Raw genomic sequence first — 24702 nt, 5'->3', positions numbered from 1 at the left:
CGATATATGAGACTCCCAAAACAAGCGCTCTACTCGGAGCTCCTACATGGCAAGAGAGCCCCAGGTGGGCAGAGGAAACGCTTCAAGGACACCCTCAAAGCCTCCTTGAAAAAGTGCAACATCCCCACCGACACCTGGGAATCCCTGGCCCAGGACTGCACAAAGTGGAGGAGAAGCATCCGGGAAGGCACCGGATACCTCGAGTCTCTTCGCCGGGAGCAAGCGGAAGCCAAGCGCAATCAGCGCACGTCAATCCAAGCACCCCACCCACCCGCCCGCCCCTTCAACCACCGTCTGCCTCACCTGTGACAGAGACTGTAGGTCCCGCATTGGACTCATCAGTCACCTGAGAATTCACTTTTAATGTGGAAGCAAGTCATCCTCGGTTCCGAGGGACTGCCTAAGAGAAGAGAGTTGTGGCAGTGTAAAGCAAAACTGTAGTTGAAATGCACCCTAAAATATTGCAATCAAAAAAAGTGAAAGTGTATTGTACATTTAACTTCATGAACATTTTCATGTCTGGGAACTGGGTGGCATATCGGGTTGAATACTGACCTTTCACTTCTGGGGCCTACCCTTCAAACCCATTCCAGACTGATGAGATAAAAGTCTTCCCTATCTGATGGGTGACAGGGTCCTTTGTGATATAGGTTAGTGGTTTAAAACAGAACTTAAGAATTACATCAAATTTATAAAAAAGGGCGAAAACCATATGTGGCTCAAACTTGAGAGGGAGATTATCTCAAACACCCAAGATGTTTACATTTGCGCACTTTATATCCCTCCAATCGATTCCCCGTACTTTAAAGTGGACACCTTCTCCAACATGGAGGGGGAAATTATCCAATACCAGGCCCAGGGGAACGTGTTGATCTGTGGGGACCTCAATTCAAGAACGGGCGAAGAACCAGACTTCACCAATAATCAGGGAAACAATTACGTTTTCGGGAATAACCACTTTGACATCCCTTCCCTCCCATACAGGCATAACTGCGACAAGCAGTCAAATACCAACGGAAAACAGCTACTACAGCTCTGTCGAAACCTGGGTCTGTACATTGTCAATGGTAGGTTCATAGGAGACCTCCTAGGAAGATCGACCTATTGCTCACCTCTTGGCTGCAGCACAGTAGACTATATGATTACAGACTTAGACCCATCCTCTTTCAGAGCATTCACAGTCAAACCACAAACAGTCAGATCACAGTCAAATTACTATGTTCCTCAAAAAGACAGAAACAAACAACATAGAAACACAACCCAGTAAACTGTACAACACCAAAAAATCGTACAGATGGGCCAAAAACGACACGGAAAAATACCAGAAAACAATTAGCAATGCATCAACTCAAGCTCTCTTAGACACCTTTCTGGATAACATATACACTCACAATAAAGAAGGCGTAAACCGGGCAGTTAGTAAACTAAACAATATTTTTGATAATTTGGCAACAAATGCAAACTTGAAAGCTCGCAAGAACAAACCCAAAACAAAAAACTATGAAAAATGGTTTGACCGAGATTGCCATAACATGAGGAAAAAACTTAGAAAAATATCAAACCAAAAACACAGACATCCAGAAAACGAGGAACTACGCCTTACTTATTGTCAGACACTAACACAATACAGAAACACACTCAGAACCAAAAAAGAGCAATATATTAAGAATACACTCAGCTCCATGGAGGAATCCATTGATTCCAATTGTTTCTGGGAAAACTTGAAAACACTACACAAAAAACAACACGACGATTTGGCCATTCAAAATGGGGACACATGGGTAAACCACTTTGAAAAATTATACCAGAAAAACACACTAAGACCAGAGCAACACCAAATATGCAAAAAACTGGAAAAGCTAGAAATGGCCATAAAAGATAACCAAAACCCGCTGGACGCCATAATAACAGAAAAAGAACTTCTTGAAAAACTCAAGGACCTGCGACCAGGAAAAGCCTGCGGGACAGACGGCATACTAAACGAGATGATTAAACACACAGACAACAAAATGAAACTGGCTATCCTAAAACTCTTCAACTTGGTTCTGAGTGTCGGTTATTTCCCTGATATCTGGAACAAAGGACTCATAACGCCCATATACAAAAGTGGGGACAAAATCGACCCAAACAACTATCGAGGCATCTGTGTAAACAGTAACCTGGGGAAGGTATTCTGTAGCATCATAAACAAAAGACTTATAAACTTCCTTGGGGAGCACAATGTCTTGAGTAAAAGCCAAATTGGATTCCTGCCAAACTATAGAACATCCGATCATATCTTCACCCTACAGACCCTAATTGACAAACACGTTCACCATAACAAAAGCAAAATCTACGCATGCTTTGTAGATTTCCAGAAGGCTTTCGACTCCATCTGGCATGACGGTTTATTCCTGAAACTTATCGAAAGCGGGGTAGGAGGGAAAACATATGATGTAATTAAATCAATGTATACAAACAACAAATGTGCAGTTAAAATTGGAGACAAACAAACAAAATACTTCCCACAGGGGCGGGGGGTGACGCAGGGCTCGCCAATCTCACCGACACTCTTTAATATATTTACATAAATGGATTGGCAAAACTACTTGAACAATCTACAGCACCCGGCCTCACCCTATATGAATCCAAGGTTAAATTCCTCCTCTATGCAGACGACCTGGTTCTGCTGTCACCTACTAAGGAGGGTCTACAGCAGAACCTGGACCTGCTGGAGTCGTACTGCCAGACTTGGGCCCTGACAATAAATCCCCAAAAAACCAAAGTCCTTGTGTTCCAGCAAAGATCCAAACATCAGGGACCCAAAATAAATTTCACAGTAGGAACAACCAAAATTGAACAAACCACTAACTACACATACTTGGGCTTAAAAATCAGTTCTACGGGAAACTTCAAACTGGCTGTGAATGAACTGAAAGAGAAAGCAAGAAGGGCTTTCTATGCCATCAAAAAATCAATCCAAATAGAAATCCCAATTAGCATTTGGCTCAAAATTTTCAAATCAGTAATTGAACCAATTGCACTCTATGGCAGTGAGGTATGGGGACCGCTAACTCAACAAGAATTTGCAAAATGGGACAAACACCCAATTGAGATCCTACATGCAGAATTCTGTAAAAGTATCCTCCGGACTCAAAGGAAAACAGTAAACAATGCATGCAGGGCGGAACTAGGCCAATATCCATTAATAATCACTATCCAAAAAAGAGCCACCAAATTTTGGAATCACCTACAAATGAGCAATCCCCAATGCTATCACTACGACGCCCTGAAATGCCAAGAGCTGACCATAAAGAAGAATACCCTCAGTCAACTAGTCCTGGGAATCAGTGAAGTAACTACTAACAATACTAACAATAACCAGCCCCAGGACAGTGACAGGGTAACACAAAGATTTCGACCCAACACAATCGTCGCTAAGCAAAAGGAAAAATATCTGACATATTGGGCAGAAACAACAAAAACCCAAAGCAAACTCAATTGCTACTTGGCCCTAAACAGACAATACAACATAGCTGATTACCTGACCATGGTAAAGGATAACAAACTGAGAAGAACCTTGACAAGGTACAGACTTAGCGAACATAGCCTAGCGATCGAAAAAGGCAGACACAGGCAGACCAGGCTACCAAGAGAAGACAGGATATGCTCTCACTGCAGTCAGGGAGTAGTGGAGACAGAGATGCACTTCCTCACAGCCTGCGGAAAATATCAGGGCATCAGGGAGAATTTCTACCAAAAATTCTCACAAATATGCCCTGATTTCAGAAATCTGAATGACAACCAAAAACTCCCATTCCTACTGGGAGAGGAGAGAAGCTGTATAACACTGGCGGCACACTATGTTACAGCTTGCCATGAACAGAGGGACAACCAGTAAACTAAGAAAAGAATATATATAAACAATGCGAATGTATATTTATACACTCAGGGATATACCTGTTTATACACTGTATGAATAGAACTGCGTTTATGTGCTAAACCATAAATGTATTTTGATGCTTTGGCAACATAGGATGTAACTTATCATGCCAATAAAGCGATTTGAATTGTGAATAGTAGGAATAGGTCTACAGCACAAGACTCTCCCCAATTTGACACTAATTGGCCATCTCACTGAAAGAGACCAAACGTTGATGTGAGAAATGGAGGGAAAAAATGTCACACTGGTGTAGTGGTAATGCAGTTATGGCAGAGTAGAGGGGGCTTCACTCTGTATCTGGCTGTATAACACCTGACCTGTGAGTTTGTGCTGATAAATGGGGTCTGAAATGAGAAGGGTTCGATTTCACAGCACTAATATCTCATGTTAATAAGCATAATCATTTTTTTTATTTTTTAAAAAGGCTTTTAATATCATAGCCCACCTTCCTCCAACAATTCTATAGTTACCACTATAAGATTGCACTCTGACAATATATTTTTAATTCACATTGTAAATCTCATACTTCAGATTTAACAAAACATCACCACCATAGAAAATGGTCAAACTTTTCATTTTGTACAAATACGATACAAATAACATTATGGGTGTGAATGAAATTCTGTGTCAATAACAAAGCGGGGAGGGAAAAAAAAAAAAATTGGATTTCCAATTTTGTACCACCAGAGATTTTTTCACTAAAATTATCCATAGTAAAGGTTTCACGCCATTAGCATTGTGACAGAAATTCTAATTAAAATCTTTGCAGTTCTTCCCTCCCCAAAATAAGAGGCAGCTTTACAAATGTAAAACAAACCAGAAATCAAAAATACACCAAGTTCATACTACAGCAAATGATTTGTAAATTGAACTTAGCAAATGGTTTGGGAACCTATTTGCCATCTCCTTATTGTGAGACCAGTAACAACAATGAGATTTTAGGAGGAAAACAATGACCAATGGTTCTGCGTGGAGTGCCACAGGGATGGGTGCTAGGGATGCTGCGGGTCACCACCTTTATCAATCATCTGGATGAAGGCATCGAGGGTACTGTCCACAAGTCTGCAAATGATGCAAAGGCCTGAAATTTCCTCAATGCGACTTGCACCACTGTTGCATCTTCTTTTAAAATAAAAGAATATTGCATCTGCCAGTGGTCTAGAGATTGATACACGCGAGATTCTCGGGTCTGTTCATCTGGATACCCGTTGGTACAGGCATTGATGTAATACCATTGTAAGCAGCTGAACTACCAGGAAACTACTGTACAACTTTTCTAAAGATAATTCAGCCTGCGTTCTTCAGCAGCAGACATGGGGACAAGCGGATAAGAGGGGAACAGTGCTCAGTTCTTTAACTTCATTCTCTATTAACTTCACTGCATGTCTTAGCAATATTTTGATAATACTTGAATAGAATCATGAACATTCAAACACCATCTGTGCTCAGAAGACGGCAGGACATGGACCAAGCCAGAGACAAAGAATGCACAACTTCACTCAAACTGTTCTGGAAGGTACTGAAGGCAGGATGAACAGACTCCTGGTCCTGGGTGTGGATACCAACAAGTTGCCCAAAATGATCAGTTATGCCACAAGACATTCCACATCCTCAGCAGGGCAGGCAATTTAACACACTGCACACCTCTCCCTTTTCTTCCTTACCCATCCTGGGTACCAGCACACTTCATCCTCTTAAAGCAACTAACCCTTCACAATGCTTTCTGGTTAAGGGGTGTACCTTGAGCAGCTAGCCTCACAGCAATTACTTACATGCACAACCCTAAAACCCCTTTCTCCACTTTAACAGCCTTGTGCCCCTGCATCTCTTACTTCACCGCTTCCATGCCAATTGGCACACACTCAATTGCTAGGCTTACCCTTATTCAATCATCTTGCAGGACAAATTGCCGCACAATGTATGCCACAGGCAGGCCACGGGAGGGAGCTCCCCAACCTCAGTAGCTCACCCACTTCGAGAAGGCCACGCAACTCATGGGGAGACACATGGCTCTTGCTGTGGGAAATGGGGAGGTCAGTGGCACCTTGCTAGCACCAGGATACTGAGCAAGCGCCTGCACTGTTGGCCTGGCAACCCTATGAAGCACCACACAGCTCCAACCTCTAACCCCCATTGTTGTCTTCCTAACCCCAAGCGGGTGAGGTGCATCTGTTCTTGGCTTCTATCCTCCTCTCCTGCAGATCCATCACAGTAACAGGAGATACAGGAAGAGGAAAATAATGAAGACCAAGCAACCCAGGAGTAGCAGCTGCATGATACTGACGTCTCAGGACACCAGCACATTCCAGGCAGGCTTTATACTCCTGGAAGCATAGCGTTCAAAAGAGATTTCACTGAGGTCTTTAAAATAATGCAAGAATATAAATTTGGCCCACGTAGACAGGCTATGAGTTAGAAAGGTTAAGGGGGACTACGGGACACGAGTATAGGTGACACAAGCACAGAACTAGGTTAAATGTCAGATGGTATTTGTTTTCACAGAGATGTCAACTTATGGAACGAGTTTCCACTTCACGCAATGCTTTGCTGCAAACATTCAAAAGGGGAGTTGGACGACATTGCATCGAGAAAGTAGGTAGAGTATAGGGGGATGCGTGTCCCAATCACTGGTCTCCTAGAACACGTTTGATGCCGTCAGGGCCCGAAAGGAATTTCCCAGAGTCCGCTCCAGCGTTTGGGTTTTCTCATCTCTCTGCGATTGGGTGGCTGGCTGTTTGGGGGTTGCAGTGTGCACCATATTAATGTGGGGCAGGCTTGATTGGCCAGCTGCCCTTTTCCTGTCCTTCGTATGTTCGCTGATAAGTTTGTAAATAAAACTTGAAAGTAGCGAATTTGGGCAAGTCATATGTCCCTCCCCATTGGTTGTCAAAACATCGCTCCACTTTGTCATTGGTTACGTTCTGTTAAATTTGCGCGCCCTCTGTGCGTGATTTTTGTTGGCATTGAAGAGGCTATGTAAGAATAACTTTTAATTGCCCATAATTAAAGCCCCTTCAACGATTTTAGATCTTACGTACAGTGTCTTTTAGAAAGAATCAAACGTGTAAGAAAGAATCCAGTTAGGTGAAGGAGACGCTCAAAACACAACGGGCCCGAGTCGGCAACGTTCATTTGTAATTTCAAAGGCAACACTATTTTAATGCATATACTCGACATTCGGTGATAGAATTGGTGAATATTACTCACCTGCAAACCGGTCAGCCTCTGCCTGCCTGCACCCGGAACCGCGCTCGAGCTTCGCGCCGAGCTCTGAGTGACAGCTGTAGCCTCCACTCGGTTCCAATCAAACAGCACGCAACAAAACCCACCCCCTTACATTTGATTCTTGATTATTTATTCCCTTATTTAGAATGAGGCAGCAATTTCATTGAAAGTCTCGAGAGTGCAATTTTTTAATTTTTTTTAAAAACACTACAAATACCAACAGCCAAGCTGCAAATGTGCACAATGAATCGCATCGCTTTAAGCTAGCGCAACTTCCACGGGTAATAGTTCTTACGGGTGGTTTTTAAGGTAGGTTATATTAGTAATGCCCATTTCCAGCTCTGGCCGTTAGTCTCTGCTTTATAAAAGTGCTGTTTTGGAGAAGTTTGCAGGAGTGTGTTGAAATTTTTTTTAAAGGAAAAGTCTATCAAAAGACAACCCCACCCATACAAAAGACCGAATAAGAGACGCGAAACATATATTAATGCCACATTTATAGTTCTCTGAAGAATATATTAAACCAGTATGTGTTCTATTTTCACAGCCACGCAGTGACAATAGTGAACCAATTGGGGTTTTAGGTCAATCTGAAAGCTTTTACAGTAATTTTTCTGGTGCAGGCTCATAAATTCACAGATTTATCAAATTCAGTTTCACAACATAAGAACCAGGAGTGGGCCATTTGGCCCCTCGATCCTGCTCCGCCATTCAATAAGATCATGGCTGATCATTGACCTCAACGCCACTTTACTACCCGATCTCCATATCCCTTGATTCCCCATGAGTCCAAAAATCTATCTATCTCAGCCTCCAAGACTCAACATCCACAGCCCTCTGGGGCAGAGAATTCCAAAGATTCACAAGCCACTGAGTGAAGAAACTCCTCCTCATCTCGGTCTTAAATGGCCTACCCCTTATCCTAAGACTATGCCCCCTAGTTCTAGACACTCCAGTCAGGGGAAACCACCTCTCAGCATCTACCCTGTCAATCCCTTTAAGAATCTTGCATGTTTCAATGAGATCACCTCATTCTTCTAAACTCCAGAGAGTATAGGCCCAATCTACACAATCTCTCATCATAGGACAGCCCTCTCATCCCAGGAATCAATCTAGTGAACCTTTGTTGCACCGCCTCCAAGGCAAGTATATCCTTCCTTAGATAAGGAGAGCAGAACTGTGCACCAAGGCCCTGTACAATTGTAGCAAGACTTCCTTACTCTTATACTCCAACCCCCTTGAAATAAAGGCCAACATGCCATTTACCTTTCTTATTGCTTGCTGTACCTGCATGCTAGCATTCTGTGTTTCTTGCACGAGAACACCAACATTTAAAAGTTTCTCACCATTTAAAAAATATTCTGTTTTTCTATTCTTCCCACCAAAGTGAATAACCTCACATTTCCCCACATTATACTCCTTCTGCCACCTTACTCCCCACTCACTTAGTCTATCCATATCCCTTTGCAGACTCTTTGGGCTAGATTTTACCAGCCCTCTGGAGGCGGGACTGCTGGGAAAATCAAATAAAATGGGAGTGGGTCCCGAACCCGCTCCTAACCCGCCTCCAGCCAATCTTCCCGGGAGTCGGGTACTCGATTTGCACAGGGACCCGACTCCTAGCGGCGGGAAGAGGATTATAGCCACTTAACTGCCTGTTAACAGATAGTTAACGGGTAGTTAAGAGGCTTTTTCCCATTTGGAGACTTCTGCTGCGGGCTTCCCAACGTCGGGGAACCCCACCAGGGTAAGTGAGGCGTGCTGTGGGTCTGTTGTTATGTTTGTGTATAGATGACAGCTGCAGAAGTGGTGTGATTTTTAATGTGTTTAGATTTTTCTATAGGTGACACGATTTGAGGTGTTTGTGTGGCCTCACCTCATTGGGAGAAGTGACAGATCGCTTCTGTACCCTCACCTACAGCTGCCATCTGTTTTATCCTAAGGAGAGGTGTGTGGATGAGGGTAACGCAGTGGATGTGGTATACATGGATTTCAGTAAGGCCTTCGATAAAGTCCCGCACAGGAGACTGGTCAAGAAGGTAAGAGCCCATGGAATCCAGGGTGCCTTGGCACATTGGATACAAAACTGGCTTAGTGGCAGAAGGCAGAGGGTGATGGTCGAAGGTTGTTTTTGTGACTGGAAGCCTGTGGCCAGTGGGGTACCACAGGGATCGGTGCTGGGTCCCTTGCTGTTTGTGGTCTACATTAATGACTTGGATATGAATGTAAAAGGTATGATCAGTAAGTTCGCGGATGATACAAAAATTGGTAGGGTGGTAAATAGCGAGGAGGGTAGCCTCAGTCTGCAGGACGATATAGATGGGTTGGTCAGATGGGCGGAACAGTGGCAAATGGAATTTAACCCGGAAAAGTGCGAGGTGATGCACTTTGGGGGGACTAACAAGGCAAGGGAATACACAATGAATGGAAAGACCCTAGGCAAGACGGAGGGTCAGAGGGATCTGGGTGTGCAAGTACACAGATCCCTGAAGGCGGCGGAACAGGTGGATAAGGTGGTAAAAAAGGCATATGGGATACTTGCCTTCATTAGCCGAGGCAATGAATATAAGAGCAAGGAGGTTATGATGGAGCTGTATAAAACACTGGTTAGGCCACAGCTGGAATACTGTGTGCAGTTCTGGTCGCCACACTACAGGAAGGATGTGATCGCGTTGGAGAGGGTGCAGAGGAGGTTCACCAGGATGTTACCAGGGCTGGAGCGCTTCAGCTATGAAGAGAGACTGGGCAGATTGGGTTTGTTTTCCTTGGAGCAGAGGAGGCTGAGGGGGGACATGATTGAGGTGTACAAAATTATGAGGGGCATAGATAGGATGGATGCTGAGGAGCTTTTTCCCTTAGTAGAGGGGTCAATAACTAGGGGGCATAGATTCAAGGTAAAGGGCGGGAGATTTAGAGGGGATTTGAGAAAGAACTTTTTCACCCAGAGGGTGGTTGGAGTCTGGAACTCACTGCCTGAAAGGGTTGTGGAGGCAGGAACCCTCACAACATTTAAGAAGCATTTGGATGAGCACTTGAAATGCCACAGCATACAAGGCTACGGACCAAATGCTGGAATATGGGATTAGATTAGACAGGGCTTGATGGCCGGCGCGGACACGATGGGCCGAAGGGCCTCTATCCGTGCTGTATAACTCTATGACTCTATGACTCTATGAGAGAGTCATTGGAGAGCCTGGGTGAAAGGGCTCACCTTTGTACAGTGAATGTCAGTGTTTGACAGCACCTCAATGCTGTCAAACACTGACAGATCATCTGTCAAAAATAAAAGGTTCATGTCACTTTAAGTAAGCTGGCAGATGAAGCGTCATCAACTGACGTCATCTGACACCAGTTTTCCCTTAATTGGCCGGCAAGCCCGCAGAGTGGACTTAACAAAGTCAATCAGGGGAAAATAGCGTCTGTGCATCGGACGTCACTGGGGGGCAGGTCTAGAGCCCGAAAGGCAGCAGTCCCGACTCGTCTCGGCAGGTAAAATCCAGCCCTTTGTGTTCTCCTCAGAGCTTACTGTCCCACCTAACTTTGTATCATCAGCAAACTTGGATACATTACACTCGGTCCCTTCATCTAGGTCATTAATATAGATTATAAAGGTGGCAGCAGCGGAAACGGCGGACCTGTGAGGGAGCAGTGGCTGTGTGTGAAAATAAAGGTTGGAGATTTTCAGGCCCAGTCGAGCGGCGGACCTGCGAGGGAGCAGCGGTTGTGGGTGAAAATAAACGTCGGTGATTTTCAGGCCCAGTCGAGCAGCGGCAGCAGCGGGAGCGGCGGACCTGCGAGGGAGCAGCGGCTATGGGTGAAAATAAAGGTCGGTGATTTTCAGGCCCAGTCGAGCAGCGGCAGCAGCGGGAGCGGCAGACCTGCGAGGGAGCAGCGGCTATGGGTGAAAATAAAGGTCGGTGATTTTCAGGCCCAGTCGAGCAGCGGGAGCGGCGGCAGAATTCGAGACTAACGTCACAGTACAAAAAGTGACACCGGCGCAGGGGAAGCAGCTGATTGGGTGAGTATGGCCAGGTGAATATTTATTATAATATATAGTTTGACAGTTAAGGTTAATCATTTATAAGGTTTAAAAGGTCTTAATTTTGTGGTTTATAGTTGCTAAGGTCTCTGTTGTGTAGCGGGGAGTCCTAGTAAACAAGGGTCCTTGAGTATATCATTTAATTGTAGTGTAATTAGTGGTATTGATTTGATTTAATTTAATTTAGGTTAATTAAAAGGGTAAGTCATGGCAGCACAGCTCAGCCCCGTGGCATGCTCCTCCTGCACTATGTGGGAAATCAGGGACACTTCCTGTGTCCCTGACGACCATGTGTGCGGGAAGTGTATCCAGCTGCAGCTACTGCCAGACCGCATTGCAGCGCTGGAGCTGCGAATGGATATATACTGAAGCATTCGCGATGCTGAGGACATCGTGGAGAGCATGTTTAGGGAGTTGGTCACACCGCAGGTAAAGGCTGCACAGGCAGGAAGGGAATGGGTGACCGCCAGGCAGAGTAGTAGGTGCAGGCAGGTAGTGCAGGGGTCCCCTGTGGCCACCCCGCTCTCAAACAGATATACTGCTTTGGATACTGTTGGGGGAGATGGCTTATCGGGGGAAGGCAGCAGTAGCCAACTTCCTGGCACCATGGGTGGTTCTGCTTCACAGGACGGGAGGAAAAAGAACGGGAGAGCTATAGTGATAGGGGATTCCATTGTAAGGGGAATAGATAGGCATTTCTGCGGCCGCAAACGAGACTCCAGGATGGTATGTTGCCTCCCTGGTGCAACGGTCAAGGATGTCTCAGAGCGGCTGCAGGGCATTCTGGAGGGGGAGGGTGAACAGCCAGTTGTCGTGCATATAGGTACCAACGATATAGGTAAAAAAATGGGATGAGGTCCTAAAAGCTGAATATAGGGAGTTAGGAGGTAAATTAAAAAATAGGACCTCAAAGGTAGTAATCTCAGGATTGCTACCAGTGCCACGTGCTAGTCAGAGTAGAAATAGAAGGATATTTCAGATGAATACGTGGCTAGAGGAATGGTGCAAGGGGGAGGGATTCAAATTCCTGGGACATTGGAACCGGTTCTGGGGGAGGTGGGACCAGTACAAACTGGATGGTTTGCACCTGGGCAGGACCGGGACCAATGTCCTAGGGGGAGTGTTTGCAAGTGCTTTTGGGGAGGGTTTAAACTAAAATGGCAGAGGGTTGGGAACCTGTGCAGGCAGACAGAGGAAAGGGAAGCAAGGATAGAAGCAAAAGACAGGAAGGAGAAAAGCAAAAGTGGAAGGCAGAGAAATCAAGGATGTAAATCAAACAGGGCCACAGTAAATAATAATTCTAAAAAGACTAAGGGGGAGAAATTCAGTATTGCCACGTTTGGGGCGTTATACTCGAGTGGGCGCGAAATTTAGCGCCCGGCGCAAATTATCACCACCTACTGCTTAATTGACCTGCTTCGCCCCAGGAGGTGCTTGGAGCGCTAAAACAGGCGCTGCACGACTGTCTTAAGGCGCTAAGCCGGAGAAGCGAGGCACTACCACCGAGGACGGGCGCAGCGCAGGTGCGGCCAGTTAGCGATTGCACGCAGACACGCTGGTGCCGGTCAGCTCTTAACGGGGAGGTTCGATCTTGGATTGCAGCTACACCCTGCGCATCGGAGCCCTGATTCTCGGCCTGGATAGACTTGCTGCCACATTCTAACGCCTAGGACCATGGAGAGGGCCAGGGAGCGAGCACAGTGGTTCAGTGAGGGGGCCCTGCAGGTTCTGGTTGGCGCAGTGGAGCGCAGGCGATCTATCTTGTTTCCGGACAGTGGCAGGAGGCCGCTGCCCAACGACTATCGCAAAGCTTGGAGGGAGGTGGCTCACAGAGTGACCTCCAGCAGCATGGTGCCTAGGACCCCTGTGCAATGCAGGAAGAAGTTCAACGACCTCACTCGGGTCGTCAGGGTGAGTACCCTTTTCAGTATCCTCTTCATCCCTGCATGTCCACCTCACTTTATGGCCAAAGGGTCCTGAAAGCCCCAATGCCCAGCCTTCATCCAACACCTATGGGCCTTTCATGAAACTCACACGCACATTCAGCACTTTACACACTAAAGGCTATTCGACCATGGGAGGCAGTGCAGCCAAGATCAGGGCTTCACACTGTACTCGGAGCCCGTCCTTTCTCTTGCAGGGCAAGCTGGCCCATAACAGGAGGCAGCAGCAATGGACCAGGGGAGGCCGGCCTCACCTTCAAGATCTCAGCCATCTGGAGCAGCGAGTCCAGCGGATTATGGCAGGCCGGATGATTGACCCCGTCGCCACTGGAGATGCCGACCCCGTTTTTGACCTCTCTCCTTCCACTTGTGCCTCACACCAGCATCCTTTGCCACTATCGAACCAATACAGTGCATTGCAGCACTCATGCCTCCCTCGCTGCTGCCCTGTCCTCACGCTAAAGCAACTCTTGTACCTCCCTGCTTTCAGATGCTGATTCGCCAGGTGAGGAGGCGGGCCCTCAAGCTGCCACTGTGAGTGATTCTGAAGGCGAGGAGGAAGAGGAAGCCGGACCATCAGTGCCACCCTCAGCCAAGGCAGCCAATGGCCATAATGGGGACACGTCTTCCCTGGAGGGGAGCAGGGGGGAAGGGTCTGAGGAGGGTGAAGCTCTGGGGCCCAGCGGGCTGCAGCAACGCGGGGGGGGGGGGTGTAGGGAAGCTCGGCTGCCTTCTCCCCGGAGGGAGAGTCTGGCCTCGAGCCCTGCTACAGTGAGCGCAGAAGAGGTGCGGCTCCTCGCTGAAATGGGCGCCCAGGCGGAGCACAGGCACACTGAGCTCATGGCTGCAGTGGCAAGGATGCCCGAATCCATTGAGTCACTGGCAAGGAGTGTCCAGGACTTCGGCGCAGCACTGGCAAGGAGTCTGCAGGACTTTGGTGCAGCACAGGCGGCTTCCACGCAAGTGCTTAGTGGTGCAATGCAGTCAGTGGCTGGTCTGATGCAGACGCAGATTGAGGCTACACGAGCACTGACTGCTGCCACCCTCGCTGGATCGGGCACGAATCACCGGGGCCCTCGCCGCACCGCAGCAGGCCAGCAGTCTGTGCTTCAGCAGATTGCTCCGCATGCTGCAGTGCTGCCCCGTGGGAGTGCCAGTGTGTCGTCCAACCAGGGAGTGGCTGTCCACTGTCAGGATGGCAGCATTACTGCTGCCAACACTGTCACTTCTCCACTGCAGCTGCCACCACCTGTAGGACAGACTGCTGCCGCCCATGCAGAGTTGGAGCAGTCAGCAGCCGGGCCCTCCAGGCCCAGAGCTGGTCCAGGCCGTATCTCGAGGGCATCTGCCGACTAAGTTTCTGACACTCAGCAGCCTTCCCCCAGCCTTGCTGCAGCCACTGGGGTCCCATTGCGGAGGAGCTGCAGGGTGGGAAGGGGCCAATCTCGCAAGCGAAGCAGATCACCCTCGAAGGGCAAAAAGTAGGAGGTGTGGTAAAATGCTGTAAATTTTTTTACTGAAGGCCGAGGATCGAGGTCATTTTTTGGTTACTCTTCTGTTCATTGTCTCCAGGTTGTGAGAGCGTTATGTGTCTGACTGCTTTTTTGGGGGTTTCTCTCTGTTACGTTCTCATGCGGGAAGGGCACACAGTTTGTTAAATAAAGAAGTGTCTTTATTCAAATTGTGCATGTTTGCTCTTTGAACTATTTGTTGCCTTGACCGGCTCAGGGGTTGCGGAACGGATCCATTCATGTTCTTTCAATGGCACAAGCAATTCCCTCAGAGGGGGCCTAGAACCGACTTGCAATAAGCTGCTGACGGACGGCCCTTGCACTTTGTGCCTCCCTCCCGTCCTGGTGCTCCTCCTCCTCCTCCTCCTCCTCTGCTGGTGCTCCAATGTATGGTGGCAGTGGCTGAGTCCTGAGGATTGCCAAGTTATGCAGCATGCAGCACACTACAACGAAATGGGAGACTCGCTCAGGTGAGTACTGAAGGACTCCCCCGGAATGGTCCAGACAGCGGAACCATTGCTTTAGCACGCCGATTGTATGCTCAATGATGTTCCTGGTCACTTGATGGCTCTCATTGTATCATTCTTCAGCAGGGGTGCTGGGCGCACGGAGCGGGGTCATCAGCCAGGTGCACAGAGGATAGCCCTTGTCCCCGAGAAGCCAGCCTCCTGGGTGAGCCGGGGCTTCGAAAAGGTCTGCCACAGAAGTCTGGCGCAGGATGACGGCGTCGTGGCTGCTGCCTGGAAAGCGGGCATTGACAGCGAGTATCAGCTGTCTGTGGTCACACACCAACTGGACGTTCAATGAATGGAACCCCTTCCGGTTGCGGTAATCCTCGGCATTCTCTTGCGGCGCCCGCAAAGCCACATGCGTGCAGTCAATGGCGCCCTGGACCATGGGGAAGCCTGCTATTCTTGCAAATCCCATTGCGCGCTCTTGCTGCTTATCCAGGGTCATGGGGAAGGAAATGTACTGACGTCTCCTTTTAAAGAGGGCATTCGTGACTTGACGGATGCAGCAATGCACCGCGAACTGGGAGATATTGGCAATGTCCCCAGTAGCGGATTGGAAGGAGCTGGTGGCATAGAAGTTGAGAGCCACTTTCACCTTCACTGCCACCGACAGAGACGTCCTGCTCCTCAGTTGAGGCTGCAGATCTGGCTGAAGCAGGTGGCAGAGCTCAGTGACCACCTCCCTGAATCGAAGCCTCCAAAAACATTGCTCCTCAGACATGTTGAGGTATGAGAACTGTTGGCGGAATACCCTGGGAGGGTAAGGTCTCCTGTGCCGATGCCTGTTGGCCCTCCTCCGTCTGGCCATGATTGGCACTCTCTCTCGGCGTCTCTGAGCCCTCTCAATGTAATGGAGAAACCCAACGTTTCCACCCATTGCAGTCCCCATAGTATGTGGCCACTCAAGGTTATGCCAGTGAAAAAGCAAACCAACTACAAAGTTCTGGGCCGAAGCCAGAAGTACCTCTGCGAGCGCTGACTCAATGCAGAAAGCTCTCTCCCTTTGTCTCTCTGCAAATCTCTCTCTCTCTCACAGAAGGAGTGGTCCAAAAATGGCTACCACAAAGAAGCCAGGAAGAGCCCCCTTTAAATAGCGCCCCCCCAGCCGCACAGCGACTGGGAACCGTTCCAGTCAACCAGTCGCTGGGAGCGCCAGGCGGAAAGGAGGGGGGAGCCACTGAAGTTCCGGTTCGGGGCGCCCCAAGGGCGTTGCACCATGAAATGACATCAGGATCTGCGCGCGCAGCTGAGCGGGCGTTGCGGTTTTGCGCCACCGCTAAATGTCCGCTCAATTTCGCGAGAGGCGCAGGTCTCGCCGCGCCCAGGCGCTAGCCGCATCGTGCCCCACTTATCGCCCTCTTAAGGCGCTAATGGGTGGCGCTAACAAATGAATTTCTCCCCCTAAGAGTGTTAAAAAGACAAGCCTGAAGGCTTTGTGTCTTAATGCGAGGAGCATTCGTAATAAGGTGGATGAATTAGCTGCACAAATGGATGTAAACGGATATGATATAATTGGGATTATGGAGACATGGCTCCAGGGTGACCAAGGCTGGGAATTAAACCTCCAGGGATATTCAATATTCAGGAAGGACAGGCAAAAAGGAAAAGGAGGTGGGGTAGCATTGCTGGTTAAAGAGGAGATTAACACAATAGTAAGGAAGGATATTAGCTCTGCTGAAGTGGAATCTGTATGGGTAGAGCTGAGAAATACCATGGGGCAGAAAACGTTAGTGAGAGTTGTATACAGACCCCCAAACAGTAATGCTGAGGTTGGGGATGGCATTAAATGGGAAATTAGAGATGCGTGCAATAAGGGCACAGCAGTTATCATGGGTGACTTCAATCTACATATAGATTGGGCTAACCAAGTTAATAACAATACTGTGGAGGAGGAATTCCTAGAGTGTATGGTTTCCTGGACCAATATGTCGAGGAACCAACTAGAGATCAGGCCATCTTAGACTGGGTATTATGTAATGAGAAAGGATTAATTAGCAAACTTGTTGTGCGAGGCCCCTTGGGGATGAGCGATCATAAAATAAGATAGAATTCTTCATTAAGATGGAGAGTGAAGTACAGGAAACTCTCGTTTAAAAGGCACCTAAATATCCACAATTCTCTATTAACCGGCAAAATTCATACTCTGAAAACACCTCAATAACCGGAAATGTTGCCGAGTCCGAGTCTCCCTCGATGGCCGAGTTAGTCAGTGGGAGTAGTTCTCCAAACTGCCACTACTCGGCTTCTTGGTGCTGTCGGAAGTCCGAACACCTCAATAACAGGAGTCTGACTCTTTGTTTGTTAAAAATAGCCTCGGTAGTGTTGTATCCGTGTGTTAATAGAGACACGGAAGGCAGGAGTAGCTTTCACAGGTGTTTACTGAACAAAGTCTGGAGGTGAACTAACAGATACAAGACAATATACAGGCTTATATAGCCCGAGTGGCCATTACTGGCATTACAGTACACAGGGGGCTCTTAAAGGCACATACACCACAATTCCTCCCCTTTTAGACAACCAGTACATAATATTTTAAGTAATCATCAATTAACATGTTACAAGAACAATAATCTACACATTGCTGCAGCTAATCAATTATAAATCAGTCTTTCTGGAGGCTTCCTGACTCGGTCCGGATAACGCCTCGTTGGTGTAGTAGGTTCTTTTGGCAAGGCTGATTCGGCTTGAATGCCAGTGTCGGGTTCATCTGGTTCCAGTATCACCGGATCGGAGGTAGATACTATGGGTATCTCTGCTTCATCATTAGGCGTATAGAGTTGTGGTGTAGGTTGTCCCTTTTCGGATGACTCTATGATCTGGTCAGCATGGCGCCTTATTATGCTTTCTCCAATGTCCACGGTATACATCAGCGGTCCTAGTCATGTGCAAATAGTTCCAGGCTGCCATTTCTCAGTACGGTAGTCCCGGGCCAAAACTTGTTGACCTATCTGGAAGGTTCTAGTTGGCCTTTCATTCATGTCTTGAAATTGCTGGTTCTCCACGTCCCTTCTGATGTTTGGCTTGATCAAATCCAGCCGGCATCTTAGGCTTCTATTGAAGAACATCATGGCGGGAGTTTGGTTTGTAACCATATGTGTTGCATTCCTGTACGCAAACAAGAAGTTATCTACCTTATGTTGTCGTTTTATGTCTTCATTACCCATGGCCTTTATGGCCTTCTTGAAGGTCTGGACAAACCTTTCAGCTAATCCATTGGTGGCGGGGTGGTATGGGGCGGACGTGTAGTGCTTAACCCCATTGTTTTTTAAGAACTTCCTGAATTCTTTGGACACAAATTGCGGTCCATTATCAGAACAGATCTGTTCAGGCAGCCCATTCCTGGCAAATATGGTCCTTAATACTTTGATGGTTTTTTCCGTGGTGGTGGAGGACATCTTTATTACCTCCGGCCACTTGGAGTGTGCATCAACCGCGATTAAGAACATTGAGTCCATAAATGGACCAGCAAAGTCGATGTGTACCCTTTGCCATGGAGATGAGGGCCACTCCCATGGATGTAGAGGGGCTTGTGGTGGGGCGTTTTGGACCTTCTGGCATCCTAGGCAGCTCTTGGTCATTTCTTCGATGTCTCCATCGATACCTGGCCACCACACAAACGCTCTGGCTAGGTTCTTCATTTTCACTCCACCCAGATGCCCCTCGTGAAGCTCCTTTAGCACTTTATCCTGGAGTTTGGGTGGAATCACCACTCTGGATCCACACATCAAGGTTCCTCGGCACACTGACAGCTGTTCTCTTCTTTGCGAGAATGCTGGCAACAGTGGTTCGCCATGTGCTGGCCATCCCTTCACCGTTAAATCGTAGACTCGTGAGAGAGTCGGGTCATTTCTCGTTTCCTTTTCAATGGCAGAATTTGTTACTGGTAGACATTCCACTATGGTTGAGTGGAACATCTCCACTGGGTCTACTGTAGGTGCCTCTTCTACCGTTGGCAACGGTAGGCGCGATAAACCATCAGCATTCCCATGCTGTTTTGATCCTTTGTATTCTATGTCATATTGGTGTGCCCCTAGGAAAAGGGACCAGCTCTAGCCTTTGCGCTGTCATAATGGGAACACCCTTTTTAGGGTTGAATATGGAGACGAGGGGTTGATGGTCAGTCAACAAGGTAAATTTTTGTCCGTGTAGGTAATGGTTGAATTTCTTCACTCCCCATACCAGGCTGAGTGCTTCCCTGTCGATCTGGGCATAGTTACGCTCAGCTGAGTTCAATGAGCGTGACACAAAAGCTATCGGCCGTTCTGAGCCATCAGGGAATCTATGCGATAATACCGCTCCTACGCCGTAAGGGGATGCATCGCACGCCAGTCTGATTGGCAGTGATGGGTTGTAATGAGCCAAAACTTCCTTGGACGTGATCAAGCCTTTACATTTATGGAAGGCACGTTTACAGTCCTCGCTCCATTCCCAAATTACTCCCGTTTGTAGCAGTTCGTTAAGAGGGTGCAGAACAGTTGACAAGTTCGGTAAAAATTTATGGTAGTAATTTATCAATCCCAGGAACGACCTTAATTGTGAGACATTTTCAGGTGCTGGTGCTTTTATGACCGCTTCAATTTTCTCAGGGGACTTATGCAACCCTTCTTCATTAATTATGTGGCCACAATATGATATTTCTTTCTGGAAAAATTCGCACTTGGGGCGATTTGCTCGTATGCCCCGTTCTCTCAGCCTAGTGAGTACCTTCTCCAAATTGGCAAGGTGTTCGTTGTCGTTTTCTCCTGTTAGAAGGATGTCATCTAGGTAGCATTGAGTCCCAGGAATCCCTTGCAGGACTTGTTCCATAGCTCTTTGCCAGATAGCTGGAGCTGATGCTATTCCGAAAACCAGTCGATTGTACTGGTACAGGCCTTTGTGTGTGTTTATTGTGAGATACTTTTTAGAGGCCTCCTCAACCTCCATCTGTAGATATGCCTGTGCCAAGTCAATTTTTGTGAAACGTTTCCCTCCGGATAGTGAGGCGAAAATATCTTCTATCCTCAGAAGAGGATACTGTACCGTGTGAAGCAGCACGGTGGCATAGTGGTTAGCACTGTTGCTTCACAGCGCCAGGGACCTGGGTTCGAATCCGGCCTCAGGTGACTGTCTGTGTGGAGTTTGCACATTCTCCCCGTGTTTGCGTGGGTTTTCTCCGGGTGCTCCGGTTTCCTCCCACAGTCCAAAGATGTGCGGGTTAGGATGATTGGCTATGATAAAAATTGACCCTTAGTGTTAGGGGGATTAAATACGTGGGGTTACGGGGATCGGGTGGGATATGTGTCGGTGCAGGCTCGATGGGCCGAAATGGCCTCTATCTGCACTGTGGGGTTTCTGTGACTCTGATTCTGTGATTCTGTGAAGGACTGGGTTTACAGTCACCTTGAAGACCCCACAGATGCGAATTTTTCTCTGTTCTTCAGATTTATCATTATTTAACGTTTTCTTCATGACCGGGACAATGGGTGTTGCCCACTCGCTCCAATCTATCTTGGATAACACACCAGTCTTTTCCAAATTTTCCAGCTCTGCCTCGACTGCTGGACGAATTGCGTATGGCACCGGCCTTGCCTTAAAAAACTTGGGAATTGCCACATCTTCCACCTTTATTGAGGTGGTGACGCCTTTCAATGTTCCTAGTTCCTGTTGGAACACTTCTTTGGCGTTGGCCAAGATGTCTTTTAATCGTTCAAGTATGATGTCATCATCATTTTTTTTCTTACTGGTCACCGTCAGTGCCTGAATGGATTGCCAGTCCAAACGTATCTTCCTGATCCATTCACGTACCAACAGCGGTGGACCACCATCTTGCAGAACGTTTAAATACAACTTCTGTATTTCCTTGCCGTTGTATACAACAGGCATCTTTATTTTCCCTTTGGGGTATACTTTCTGCCCCGTATATGTTTTCAAGATAATGGATGTGTCTTTCAAAGGTATATGCGGAAATAGCCGCTCGTAATCCCGTCTACTTATGACGGTCAGAGCTGATCCTGTATCTAGCTCCATTTTAACTGGGGACCCCGCTATCGTGAGGGTAATCCAAATGGTCTGGTAATCTTCTTTGGCAATTACATTATGTAATTTGAGAGAGCTTAGTCTCTTGTTTCCGGAGTCGCTATCGCTCTTCTGGTCTTCGGAGCTACTGTCCGTCATCATTTGTACCTTTCTGTACTTTTCTTTATTGATTTTTTTTCTGTCAGTGGATTTTTTGTTTCCAGATCGGCATACACGTGTAATGTGTCCCATCTTTCCGCATTGCCTGCATGCTTTGTCCTTGAACCAGCAGTCCCTCTGGTCATGGGTGGATCTACCGCAGCGATAACATCTCTCGAAACCCCGTGTCATTTCATGGGTGCTGAAGTCCTGTGGCTTTTGCTGTATCTTTGCAGCTCCTCTTGCTGCTGCTTCGTATGATACAGCCACACTGAAAGCCTTGTCCAGTGTCAAATCTTTCTCAGAAAGTAGCTTTTTTTGTGTTCCTTCACTTAGGAGACCGCAGACGAATTTGTCTCGTAGAGAATCTGCCAGTCCTGTCCCGAATTGGCAGTGTAGGGTGTAGTGTATGTACCCGTCTACCTTTAAGGGAACTATTGAATGTAACCGTTCACCTTTAAGAGAACTACTTTAGGTGTGGCACTATTTGTTTGGCTTCTGTATACTGTAATACCGATAGTGACCACACCAGTATATAAGTGTTGTGGCAGGATTGCTGGGGCAGATTCGCCCTGACCTCTGAATAGTAAAGACCTGTTTGTTTGTTACTCCTGAAGTCTGTGTCGTTATTAACTGTACAACCCACAGACTTTACAGTGGCGACGAGTCCGATCGTACCCTGCGGCAAGACTACCAAAGCAAGAAGAGCGTCGAAGAGAGGCAACCGCCCTCGTCGTTCTGCTGGGAGAAAACACGAGGCTGCAGCAGGAGAAAGGTGGAAGACTTTAGCAACAAAAGCTTCCATCAGCAACAGGCACTGACTACCCTTCTACCACGGTGCGGAGTGAGCCGATCAGCTGGAAACAAGGCGGCCGAAGAGACTGTGAGTAGGGGAAGGTGTAGAAGTATCCGGAGGATAAGGGCAGAGCACTCGACCTCGGTCGAGGGGGAGCTGAGCCGGTCAGAAGTCGGGTCCAACGGCGTCGGGTGACAGCCGGACCGCGATCGGCGGGGAAAATCCGGGCGGCGACGAAGCCGCGGAGCGCTGAAACCGAGCGTGTGGGAGAGGCAGAGCCGAGCAAAGGAGGCTGCGCGAGAGCCAGCCCAGCGGCTGAACTGTTCTCCACCAACGGGGTACCCAGAGCCGGTAGAACCGAACGTGCGGGAGTGGGAGAGAGACACAGCCGAACAAGGGGAGAGAGACTGCGCGAGAGCCAGTCCAGCGGCTGAACTGTTCTCCACCAACGGGGTACCCAGAGCCGGTAGAACCGAACGTGCGGGGGAGAGAGCGACAGAGCCGGGTACGGAGAGAGAGACTGCGCGAGAGCCAGTCCAGCGGCTGAACTGTCCTCCGTTAACGGGGTGTACCCAGCGCCGGTAGAGCCGTGCGGGCGGGAGGAAAAGACAGAGCCGAGTAAGGGGAGCTGTGCGAGAGCCAGCCCAGCGGCTGAACCTGTCCGCTGTGGGGAAAGCGTACCCCTTCCACCAGGAAGAAACGCGGAAAGCCGCCATTAGGCGGAGAAGACGCCAGAGGCGGGAAACCGCCATTGAAGTGGGCGGGGAGAGAAAGGAAGAGCGGGAAACCGCCATTTTCGCGGGAAAAACCGCCATCTTAACTGCCATTGAAGTGGGCAGAGAGAGAGAGAGAGAGAAGGGAAGAGCGGGAAACCGCCATTTTCGCGGGAAAACCGCCATTTTAGAAATAAACAGATAATAAATAATACTTAAAGAAATACTGTGCTGCTCCAAGGAAAGGAAGATGCCTAAGCGAGGGAATATTAACGATTTTAATTCTGAGATAGAAGACTGGGCCACGTACGTGGAACGCATCGAGATCTATTGTGAAGCCAACAAAATAGAGGAAGACGACAAGGCGATGACATTGTTAAACTCGATGGGCGCAAAGACATACGGGCTCTTGAAGGATTTACTAGCACCAGCTAAACCGGCGGATCAGTCTTTCAAAGAGATTGTGGCAGTTCTGAAGGACCACTTGAACCCCACACCGTTGATGTTGGCTGAACGATTCAAATTCTATGCAAGAACGCAACGGAAAGACGAAAGCAACGCAGAATACTTGGTCGAACCGCGTAGGCTAGCGAAATACTGCCAGTTCGGAGGGAATCTGACAGAGGCACTGCGAGACAAGTTCGTAGGCGGATTGTCCAAGGAAGGGACGCAAAAGCGCCTACTCGAAGAGAACGACCTTACACTTGACAGGGCTGTCCTTATAGCCGCATCACACGAAGCCGCAGCGAAAGGAACGGCGGAAATGCAACTAAAGGCGGCGGCACTCGGGGTGGACCAAATTACCTCGAGTACAACAAAATGCTATCGTTGTGGGAAGACAACACACGACCAGAATCAATGCTGGTTTAAGAACCAAGAATGTAGGAAATGTGGCAAACTGGGTCACATCGCTAAGGTATGCCGGTCAGGGAAGAAGACCAACAACCAAAGGAAGCCATCACAAGAAAAGTACAACAAGGTATACAAGGGGGCTGAGAAGAGTTCAGACGAACAGAATCCAGACTCAGATCCAAACGGCCAGGAGCTGGGTAGTCTGAGTATCCACCATGTGAGTAAGGAAGCTGACCTACAAACTATCTGGGTCATGCTAAAAATAGCTGGAGTCCAAGTGAAAATGGAGTTGGACACTGGATCAGCTGTATCAGTCATAAATCGGAGGGATTACCACCGGCTATTCCCACACATACCCTTAAGAGATACCAAGTTCGTATTGCAGACATACACGGGGCATAAAGTATACCCCATGGGAAAAATAAGAGTCAAGGTGAGAGATAGGGGTAAAGTACACCCAAGAATGAACTTGTACGTACTACCTGAGGGAGAACCACCACTTCTAGGATGGGAGTGGATCAAGAAAATAGACATGGAATGGCACTACCTACAAGCAATGACGAGTGAGGACTCGGTGCAGACAAGCAGCTCAGACTCTGAGCCGGAAGACGATAAGTCCAGCCCACGTATGAAAAACAAGGTTAACATGAACTCACTGACTAAGGTTGGAAAAACGATGGCGTGCATAAAGACAGAGAATTCTGAGTCTGTTCAAGTTACAGACATATGCATTATGGAGGAACGCCAGGCTCGAACTCAACGTTATTTCAAAGTACGACAACAATTAGAACAATTAAGTTACTGTCTCGTACAAGAGATGAAAACAATGAAAAAGTTCTATGACACCGAATGGGAGAGTCTAGAAAGACAACAGAACCTGCTGGCTCAAGCAGAGAGCGACCATAGAGCCATCGTGACCAATTACCGATCACATCTCCCTTATGATGTTCAGGAGTTAGAATATTTGCATGATCTAGAGATACAGCATAAAGGCAAACCACGCTACACTGAGGATTTTGTTCTGCAATTGGAGACGGAG

At 47.9% G+C, this 24702-nt stretch overlaps 1 protein-coding gene across 2 annotated transcripts in view; it reads right to left on the bottom strand.

Annotated features, from left to right (window-relative positions):
- The window catches only part of fancc (FA complementation group C), a 280969-nt gene extending 273728 nt beyond the window's left edge, over positions 1–7241 (bottom strand). For both annotated transcript variants that reach the window (XM_085984984.1, XM_085984990.1), the window contains exon 1: positions 7130–7241. The gene's annotated coding sequence lies outside the window, so the exon portion shown is untranslated. The remainder of the gene's footprint in view (positions 1–7129) is intronic.
- Between the last annotated feature and the right edge of the window lie 17461 nt (positions 7242–24702).

The sequence above is a fragment of the Somniosus microcephalus genome, chromosome 1 (assembly GCF_052327205.1).
Source record: "Somniosus microcephalus isolate GS21.2 chromosome 1, FLI_Smic_1.0, whole genome shotgun sequence".
NCBI lineage: Eukaryota > Metazoa > Chordata > Chondrichthyes > Squaliformes > Somniosidae > Somniosus > Somniosus microcephalus.
This window is presented reverse-complemented; position numbering and strand designations above follow the sequence as displayed.